Source organism: Astyanax mexicanus, chromosome 10 (genome assembly GCF_023375975.1).
Source record: "Astyanax mexicanus isolate ESR-SI-001 chromosome 10, AstMex3_surface, whole genome shotgun sequence".
In the NCBI taxonomy this organism is placed as follows: Eukaryota; Metazoa; Chordata; class Actinopteri; order Characiformes; family Acestrorhamphidae; genus Astyanax; species Astyanax mexicanus.
Window position 1 is genome coordinate 52,687,839 of NC_064417.1, and position 9,545 is coordinate 52,697,383.

A 9,545-nucleotide genomic window follows, 5' to 3' on the forward strand; every position below is an offset into this window, starting at 1 on the left:
GGAGCATCGTAGAATTGAGGGTATATTTCACGTAAAAAACCCACATAAACACACAAATTAAGGGAAATCAATCATTAATCAATCAATCAACCTGAATGTTACCCTCGTTTTCAATGCCCCGCAGCCGAGTATTAAAAATTAAAGTTAAAAATGAAGGTTATGATAAAAAATGTAATAAGGCAAAAGTTTTAGAAAGAAAAAAAAAATTGAATTAACAAGATTTACTTATAAAATAAAATAATTCAGGCTAAAAGTTCAGGCTAAAGCAGTCAAATAAATAGATAAATAATGATTTGAATAATAAAAAAAATAACAAACACAAATAAAAGATAATAGTAATTAAAAAAGACTTAAATAGCTAAAAATAACACTAAGATTATAAAGGATGTAAACGGTAGATCTAAAATAAAAAGGTAAAACAGAAAATAAAATAAATAAAAAATGATGAAGTAAGTAAAATAAACGAAAAGGTAAAAAAAGAAAAATGTGTAATAAATAAAAATATAATCTGTTTTGAATAATAATAATAATAATAATAATAAGAAGAAGAAGAAGAAGAAGAAGAAGAAGAAGAAGAAGAAGAAGAAGAAGAAGAAGAACTAGGAAGAGCATGTTCGTGATTTAAATTCACTGAAACCTCAAACCATACATCATACGCCTGCCCTAATTTGTCCCTGTCTGTGATTGGTCCGAAGAAATTGTTTGGCCAATCAATGTACAATGTCATTTCACTGTGTAATGACTAATTTGCATAAAATTTAAGAAATCTCAACTCTGTTCTGTTGCTCTGCCGCTTTGTCAATTGTCGCTCTGTTGTGTTTCCCAACTCTGTGACCCAAGTGAACTACAAATCCCATAATTCCAAGAGGTTGATTAGTAATCAGTGCAAACAAAGCACACCTGTTGGAACAGGTAAATAAGGCCATGGCAAGCAGCACACCCTGAAGCACCTTTGTAGAGGAGTGACCTGTTACAGAGGATCAACACTACTAAAGAAAACTACAAACAGCAGGTATTTCCCAAGTTTCCTTTTTTATAGTTTGTTTGTCTGTGCTTAGTTTGAGACCTGTATCATTTCCTTTGTTTGCTTTTCCCGCCTTTTTTTCCTGTTTGATTATTGGGATGTAATTTTAGCTACTGCCTGGTTGTTTGTTCAAACACTGCTTTAAACAATCCATCCCTCTCAAACAGTTAATCTTTCTGTGACAATTCGTTCCATATTGCACCACTTTATGACCTGTAGAAGTGTAATTTAACTTAAGTACTTTGTACTTAGGTCGCTTCATGCATCATTCATTTGCATGAAGTTTGCTACTAGCTCTGTCGCCATCACCTGTCGCTCTTTCATGTCATTGCTCTTCTGCTCTGTCACTTGTCACGCTGTTGATTTTGTCACGGCTCTGCACTGTTGCTTTGTCGCTCTTTTGATTTGTTGCTCTGTTTTGTCACTCTGACGCTTTGTTGCTCTTCTGCTCTGTTGCTATGTCAGTTTTGTTGCTTTATTGCTTTGTCGCTCTAGCACTTCATTGCTTTAGCACTCTTGTCCTCTGTCGCTCTGTCACTTGCTGTTTGTCGCTCTGTCAGTATATTGCTTTGTCGCTCTTTTGTTTTGTTGCTATGTCACTTTGTTGTTTTGTTGCCCTCTTGCTTTGTTGCTCTACTGCTCTGTTGCTTTGTTGCTCTGTCTTTTTGTGGCTTTGTAGCTTTATCGCTTTGTCACTTTGTTGCTTTGCTCTCTCACTTGCTGCTTTATTGCTTTGTCGCCCTTCTGCCCTGTTGGTTTGTTGCTCTGTCTTTTTGTGGCTCTGTTGCTTTGTCGCTCTCTTACTTGCTGCTTTTTTGCTCTGGTGCTTTATTGCTTTGCAGCTCTGGCACTTTGTTGCTTTGTCGCTCTGATGCTTTATTGCTTTGTCGCGCTGATGCTTTTATGCTTTGTCACTCGGATGCTTTATAGCTTTGTCCCTCTGGCGCTTTGTCGCTCATTTACTTTGTCGCTGTCAATTGCTGCTTTGCCGCTTTGTCGCTCTGGTGCTTTATTGCTTTGCCGCTCTGGCACTTTGCTGCTTTGTCGCTCTGATGCTTTGTCGCTGTCAATTGCTGCTTTGTCGCTCTGATGCTTTATTGCTTTGCCGCTCATTTACTTGCTGCTTTGTCGCTCTGTCACTTTGTTGCCTTGTTGCTCTGGTGCTTTATTGCTTTGTTGCTGTATTGCTTTGTTACTCTGTCTCTCTTTTATTGCTTGGTCACTGTGTTGCTCTGTCACTCTTCTGCTCTGTTGCTTAGTCGCTTGCCACTTTCACCATATTGCTGCTAAAATTTGCATCCTCCCTTAAAAAATTAATGATCACCTATCGCTCTATCGCCTGTCAGTGTGAACGCAGGGTTCTATTAACCATTTGACTTTGCAGTGGAAAGTCAGAATAAGTTTAAGTTGTTTATAGTGTTATGATGACCTGTAGGAAAACAATTCAGTTTAACTTTGTACTCGTACACTCATTATTTCAGATAGAATATATAGAGTGACAACAAAACCCTTTTAAACTCCTGTTTGAGTCTGGATTTGACTAGTAGTATCTGCAGCTCTGGAAAAGCTCTGGGCGGATAATAAATTTGAGAGTATAAATTCAGGTGAGGATGAGAACTCCCTCTCTCTCTTTCTTTCTCTCTCTACGACAGACTGATCCGAACCAGAGGAACAGCTTTCCTGCAATTAACCAGCAGCTGAAGAATATTCCAGATGACTCTGTGCTGAAGAGAGTCATGATGGAGCGTAGAGGAGGGAAAACCCTTATCATTAATATTCTAAACAGAGTATGCCAATTATCGATCTTTATGCATGTGGTTATGAGGCAGTAATTCATCATGTGTTGTAAACCCTGGGGTAATTAAACAAGCGCCATGCTTATGAAGGTTATCATCAGATTTTTTTCTTCCCCCAACAGCGGTCAATCATCCTATTAAGAGCTTGCAGGAACTTTGCATACTTGGGGGCCGGTGGCGATGCATAGCCTGAGGGTAAGAGACCTAATTAAAAGGTAGCCCTGTGGAATTCTTCAAACCAGTGCCAATTTCAGCTTCTTACAATTTCAGCCTAATTCCTCAGTGCTGCCTCCCTCTGTTTCCCATAATTCCCCATCTTCCCCCAGCCCACATGGCCCTCGCATACTTTAAAAAAAAAAATTGTATAAGGATTAATAGCTATTAAGCTATCGTGGATTTTAATCAGATATGAGAGAAACATTTTCATTTTCCATTGCATTTCAATGCGTAGCTTCATTATTTTAAAGGAAGAATGTAAAAATTGAAAATGTACATGTTTATGTTTAAACTCAGTTCAACTGCTTGATTTGACTGGCTTTACTTGAGTTTAGGCTATATTAAGGAGTGGGAATGAGATCCTAATACATGAAAGAGACAATTAAGGTGTGGCCAGTGTGATATATATTTGAAAACTAACAAAAAAAACCTAACATTAAGCTAAAACTAACTTTTACACAGTACAATATTTTTTTGTTAAAATGGAGAAGATAAATAACATACAAAAAACAGTTAAAAATAAGCTAAAACTAACTTTTACGTAGTACAATAATTTTAATTATTGTAGTTATTGTATTAACTATTTCATTTAAAAAATAAATGAATAAATAATGATAATGATAATACTAATGTGGTTTAATTGATAAGAAATTAAGATCAAATGTAGATTTGAAATAACCAAAAAACTTACATTAAGCTAAAACGAACTTTTACATAGTACAATACATTGTTAAATGATTATGATGATGATTATGATAAAATAAATAGAGAAGATACACAAAAAACAGTTAAAATTAAGCTAAAACTAATTTTTGGATAGTGTGTGTGTATATATATATATATATATATATATATATATATATATATATATATATATATATATATATATATATATATATATATATATATATATATATATATATATATAATAAAAAAGAAGAAACTAATCAAAATAAGTTAAAGCATAATACAAAACTATTAAAAAATAAAATAACAAGAATGAAATAATAAAATAAAAATAAAAGAAAGAACTAGGAGAAGAATGAAAATAAAATAAGAAATAAAAGTTAAAAATAAATAAGATTAAGTAAAACAGGTACAGGCTGTTATCCACTCCACCACACCAACCACATCATCCATATTATAAAGTGTTACTCTGATTTCCACCAATAATATCTTCGAATTTTTTATTTATTTATTCTGGCTCTTGATGCAAAAATAATAAATACAAATATTTCTCCACAAAGACAAGCTCTGATAAATATACTATCACTATCATCTCTCTATTAAGCTTCTGATTCAACCGTGACAATAAAAACACTTCACAGTCTATCAGACTTGGCATCTCGCACTCAGACGTTGTGTTTTCAGCAGAGACAGTGATTAAAACGTTAATCAGAGCTTTATAGTGAGGTAATTAGTTCTGTGCATAATGGTATATTCAGGCTTAGGCCAATATTTATCTGCCACTTTCTTCTATAAAATAAAAAATGCAAAAATAAAATAACAGTGCAGGTGATTTTCTTCATGAAAAATTAAAAAAAAGAAAATTATATGCAATGGATAAAATGTTTGTGAGCCGTTCCACTGAATGGGTCTATCTAATAACACATTAAACTGTTCAAAACATGTACTGATTAATCTCAGGCAGATTTACTTAATTTTTTATACAAGGTTTTTAGGCCAAAGTTGGTTATTTTTTTTTTAAGTTGGTCTTTATTTTAAAGTGGTTGACTGCATGTTTAAATAATTTAATATTTAAGACACTATATATGCATGCACATTGTGTTTTTCTAAAATATGCAAAGCCATTTTTATCTTAATAAATTTGATCAATTTCAGGATTTTTCTTATGAAATTAAACTAATGGATAAATGATGAACCAAACAGAATTGGGGGAAAAAAATGTGTTTTACATTAACTAATATATTTACAATCATTTAATTCAATAAACATTCAATAAATTAGGGGACAATACTCAGTCCTGTTACTGGACCTCACTCCAGTTACTGGAACTAATATAAATATAACTTTTAAACAGTTAAAAAATAAAATGGATCATAGAAACCCATGCCAAATGTTTTATGGGGTGGTCTGTACAAATACTGCCTGAAAGGTCCAAATTATGTGGCATAATTATTTAATTCATGATTGTTGTACTTGTGTTTTACATCAAATAATTAAGAGTAACTATGTAACTTTTACTCAAAGTACATTTTAAATTGAGTACTTTTTACTTTTACTTGAGTAGAATTTTAGCAAAGTAAAGGTACTTTTACTTAATTACAATTTTCAGTACTTTTTTCACCTCTGTCCATGTTGGTCCCTTCTCGAGTGCTGGAACTCGTCTCCTGCACTGCAAAAAACGTGAAATTTTCTAAATTTAAGGCAATAAATCTTATTTTCTTCTCTGATATGACGTTTTGTCTTACTAAGCATTGTGTAAGTGTTTAGTATGATTATGATTATTTTGCGTATTTTAGGGATAATTATCTTAATCATTCTTACTTAAAATTGGTACCTTAATTTAAGTAATTTTAACTCAATCAAAAAGCACAATCAAGCAGCAATCCAGTTATTCTGATTCTTGTGTCCAAAAACAGTGACACTTTTTTTTTTTTTTTTTTTTTTTTTTTGCTTGGTTTAGGTGTTACTTCACTCATTTTGAGACTTTGCCATTGCTTTTTTTTTTTTTTTTTGTAAAATCTTACTAAGAAAATTTTGCTTACCTCATTGGCAGATTTTTTTTTTTTGCTTAATAGTACATATATTTGTCTTAATTTGCATATATTCTGTCTAGTTTTTTGCCAATGGATTTTTTTGCAGTGTGATCCAGATGAATTACAGGTGTGCACCTCTGTTAGAGCAGGAAGAGTCCGGTCTGTAATCCGGGAGACGGGAATATCCGGACGGTGGGATGAGAGCATCTCTCCCGACCCGCCGAGACCCGTCAGCTCCTCTCAGAACAACACCTCCTCAACCAGACGAGCAGCAGAGCCTCCCGCTGCTCCCCAGCGCCGCTCCATCACCCCTCACCTCCATCACCTCCACCTTCACTCAACACCTGAAGCTCCACGCTCACTCCTCCTTAATCAATACCTCCTGCTCCCCCGCCGCCACGCACCGGCATCCGTCAGTGCTTAAAGGTTCAATCCAATATGCACCACTGTGATCATCGATGTGTTTTCTCTCGCCTTCTTACACACACACACACACCTAAATAAACCGTATAATACACTCTTCATCAAACACACAGCTGCAGCTGACAGGAAGTGAGAGATCACAGAAGATACAGCAAAAAAAAAAGACCAGGAACAATAAATTCATTTATGAGCAGCTTAACTTTTTGCTTTAATATTGTAAAAACTTTATGTATCATTATATTTACACATATAGAGCTCTTAAGTGAGTGGAGGAGTGAGAGAGTGAGTGAGTGGAAGAGTGAGTAAAAAAGTAAATGAGTAAGTTGGTGAATGAGTGGATGAATGAGTTCAGGTTTGGGTTGGGTTCAGTTGGGTTAAATTGGGTGGAGTTGTGTTGGGTTAGCTATAGTTGGGTTGAGTTTCGTTGGGTTGGCTTAGGTTAAATTTGGTGGGGGTTGGGTTGGGTTGGGTTAAGTTAGGTGGAGTTGGCTTGGGTTAAATTTGGTGGTTGGGTTGGGTTGGGTTGGCTTGGGTTAAATTTGGTTGGGTTGGGTTGGCTTGAGTTGGATTTGGTTAAGTTAGGAGGAGTTGGCTTGGGTTAAATTTGGTGGAGTTGGGTCGGGTTAGGTTGGCTTGGGTTTGCTTGGGTTGGGTTGGGTTAAGTTAGGAGGAGTTGGCTTGGGTTAAATTTGGTGGAGGGGTGGGGTTGGGTTGGGTTGGCTTGGGTTAAATTTGGTTGGGTTGGGTTGGCTTGAGTTGGATTTGGTTAAGTTAGGAGGAGTTGGCTTGGGTTAAATTTGGTTGAGTTGGGTCGGGTTAGGTTGGCTTGGGTTAAATTTGGTGGGCTTGGGTTTGCTTGGGTTGGGTTGGGTTAAGTTAGGAGGAGTTGGCTTGGGTTAAATTTGGTGGAGTTGGGTCGGGTTAGGTTGGCTTGGGTTAAATTTGGTGGGCTTGGGTTTGCTTGGGTTGGGTTGGGTTAAGTTAGGAGGAGTTGGCTTGGGTTAAATTTGGTGGAGGGGTGGGGTTGGGTTGGGTTGGCTTGGGTTAAATTTGGTGGGGTTGGGTTTGCTTGGGTTGGGTTGGCTCAAATTTGGTGGAGTTGGTTTGGGTTAAATTTGGTGGGGTTGGCTTGGGTTAAATTTGGTGGGCTTGGGTTTGCTTGGGTTGGGTTGGGTTAAGTTAGGAGGAGTTGGCTTGGGTTAAATTTGGTTGGCTTGGGTTAAATTTGGTGGGGTTGGGTTGGCTTGGGTTAAATTTGGTTGGGTTGGGTTGGCTTGGGTTAAATTTGGTTGGCTTGGGTTGGCTTGGGTTAAATTTGGTTGGGTTGGGTTAAATTTGGTTGGGTTGGGTTGGCTTGAGTTGGGTTTGGTTAAGTTAGGAGGAGTTGGCTTGGGTTAAATTTGGTGGGCTTGGGTTGGGTTGGGTTGGGTTAAGTTAGGAGCAGTTGGCTTGGGTTAAATTTGGTAGGGTTGGGTTGGCTTGGGTTGGCTTGGGTTAAATTTGGTTGGGTTGGGTTGGGTTAAATTTGGTTGGGTTCGGTTGGCTTGAGTTGGGTTTGGTTAAGTTAGGAGGAGTTGGCTTGGGTTAAATTTGGTGGGCTTGGCTTGGGTTGGGTTGGGTTGGGTTAAGTTAGGAGGAGTTGGCTTGGGTTAAATTTGGTAGGCTTGGGTTGGGTTGGGTTGGGTTGGTTTGGGTTGGCTTGGGTTAAATTTGGTTGGGTTGGGTTGGGTTAAATTTGGTTGGGTTGGGTTGGGTTGGGTTAAATTTGGTTGGTTTGGGTTGGCTTGAGTTGGCTTGGGTTGGGTTGGGTTAAGTTAGGAGGAGTTGGATTGGGTTAAATTTGGTGGGGTTGGGTTGGGTTGGGTTGGGTTGGCTTGAGTTGGGTTTGGTTAAGTTAGGAGGAGTTGGCTTGGGTTAAATTTGGTGGAGGGGTGGGGTTGGGTTAAATTTGGTGGGGTTGGGTTGGCTTGGGTTGGGTTGGGTTAAATTTGGTGGGGTCGGGTTGGGTTGGCTTGGGTTAAATTTGGTGGGGTTGGGTTGGCTTGGGTTAGGTTGGCTTGGGTTCAATTTGGTGGGCTTGGGTTTGCTTGGGTTGGGTTGGCTCAAATTTGGTGGAGTTGGTTTGGGTTAAATTTGGTGGGGTTGGGTTGGGTTGGCTTGAGTTGGGTTGGGTTAAATTTGGTGGGGTTGGGTTGGGTTGGCTTGGGTTAAATCTGGTGGGGTTGGGTTGGCTTGGGTTAGGTTGGCTTGGGTTAGGTTGGCTTGGGTTGGGTTGGCTTGGGTTCAATTTGGTGGGGTTGGGTTTGCTTGGGTTGGGTTGGCTCAAATTTGGTGGAGTTGGTTTGGCTTAAATTTGGTGGGGTTGGTTTGGCTTAAATTTGGTGGGGTTGGCTTGGGTTAAATTTGGTGGGGTTGGGTTTGGTTGGGTTGGGTTAAGTTGGGTTGGCTTGGCTTAAATTTGGTGGGGTTGGCTTGGGTTAAATTTGGTGGGGTTGGGTTTGGTTGGGTTGGGTTAAGTTGGGTTGGCTTGGGTTAAATTTGTTGGGGTTGGGTGTGGTTGGCTTGGGTTAAGTTGGCTTGGGTTCAATTCGGTGGGCTTGGGTTTGCTTGGGTTGGGTTGGCTTAAATTTGGTGGAGTTGGTTTGGGTTAAATTTGGTTGGGTTGGGTTGGGTTGGGTTGGGTTTGGTTTGTTTGGGTTGGGTTAAGTTGGGTTGGCTTGGGTTAAATTTGGTGGGGTTGGGTTGGCTCAAATTTGGTGGAGTTGGTTTGGGTTAAATTTGGTGGAGTTGGTTTGGCTTAAATTTGGTGGGGTTGGCTTGGGTTAAATTTGGTGGGCTTGGGTTAAGTTGGCTTGGGTTAAGTTGGCTTGGGTTCAATTCGGTGGGCTTGGGTTGGCTTGGGTTGGGTTGGCTTAAATTTGGTGGAGTTGGTTTGGCTTAAATTTGGTTGGGTTGGGTTGGGTTGGGTTGGGTTTGGTTTGTTTGGGTTCAATTTGGTGGGGTTGGGTTTGCTTGGGTTGGGTTGGCTCAAATTTGGTGGGGTTGGTTTGGGTTAAATTTGGTGGGGGTGGGGTTGGGTTGGCTTGGGTTAGGTTGGCTTGGGTTCAATTTGGTGGGGTTGGGTTTGCTTGGGTTGGGTTGGCTCAAATTTGGTGGGGTTGGCTTGGGTTAAATTTGGTGGGGTTGGCTTGGGTTAAATTTGGTGGGGTTGGCTTGGGTTAAATTTGGTTGGGTTGGGTTGGGTTGGGTTTGTTTGGGGCGGGTTGGGTTTGTTTGGGTTAATTTTGTTTGGGTTGGGTTAATTTTGGTTGGATTGGGTATGTTTGGGGCGGGTTGGGTTAAATTTGGTGGGGTTGGGTTAGGTTG

The 9,545-nt window shown here is 38.9% G+C and overlaps 1 long non-coding RNA gene across 2 annotated transcripts; it reads left to right on the forward strand.

Annotated features, from left to right (window-relative positions):
- The first annotated feature begins 666 nt into the window (after window positions 1–666).
- LOC111195866 (uncharacterized) lies at window positions 667–6,246 on the forward strand. 2 transcript variants are annotated; one of them, XR_002651869.2, is made up of 4 exons: window positions 667–1,012; window positions 2,677–2,811; window positions 2,943–3,015; window positions 5,901–6,246. It is a non-coding gene; the product is annotated as an uncharacterized LOC111195866 (long non-coding RNA). The 2 variants fall into 2 exon arrangements; XR_002651870.2 differs by having other exon boundaries at window positions 5,906–6,246.
- Window positions 6,247–9,545: the final 3,299 nt, after the last annotated feature.